The sequence below is a fragment of the Tupaia chinensis genome, unplaced genomic scaffold, assembly GCF_000334495.1.
Source record: "Tupaia chinensis unplaced genomic scaffold, TupChi_1.0 Scaffold000268_1, whole genome shotgun sequence".
Lineage (NCBI taxonomy): Eukaryota > Metazoa > Chordata > Mammalia > Scandentia > Tupaiidae > Tupaia > Tupaia belangeri.
The window spans coordinates 18,270-18,791 of NW_006159748.1; positions in this window are offsets into that span (position 1 = coordinate 18,270).

A 522-nucleotide genomic window follows, 5' to 3' on the forward strand; every position below is an offset into this window, starting at 1 on the left:
CATGGTATTCCTGCGACATAGCCGTTACAACAACTGCTGGTCCCGAGAAGCATCACTGTTACACATAGACATAGACAGTGTACTGTTGCAGAGTGTAACTGAATAAATGACCACAGAAGTCAGATTAAGATTAAAGGGAGTCTCTATTAGTTGGCCAGCAACTACAGCCTGAGGGGGGAGAATGAGAGTTAGAATTTTAGCCCTGACCGAAGTGAGTAGTATTAGAGGGGGTCAGTTATCAGGGGTTTTATGTAAGTAATTACAGAAGCTGAATCAAGTAGGTTAATTATTTCTGAGGGCATTCTCTAGACTTTTGTTTAATGGTCTTTATGGCTCCGGGCAGGGGTCTGGTGATCGATAGTTACATTGTTAAGGAACAGCTAAACAAAAGGGTTTGGGGCTAGTTAGCAAAGACAGTAACAGGTACAGGATGTTGTTCCAATGTGTTTTTTTTTTTTTTTCTGAGAGGTTTTTGCTATAGGGCACATGTGCTCACCAGAAAGACAGAGAGAGACAGAGAGA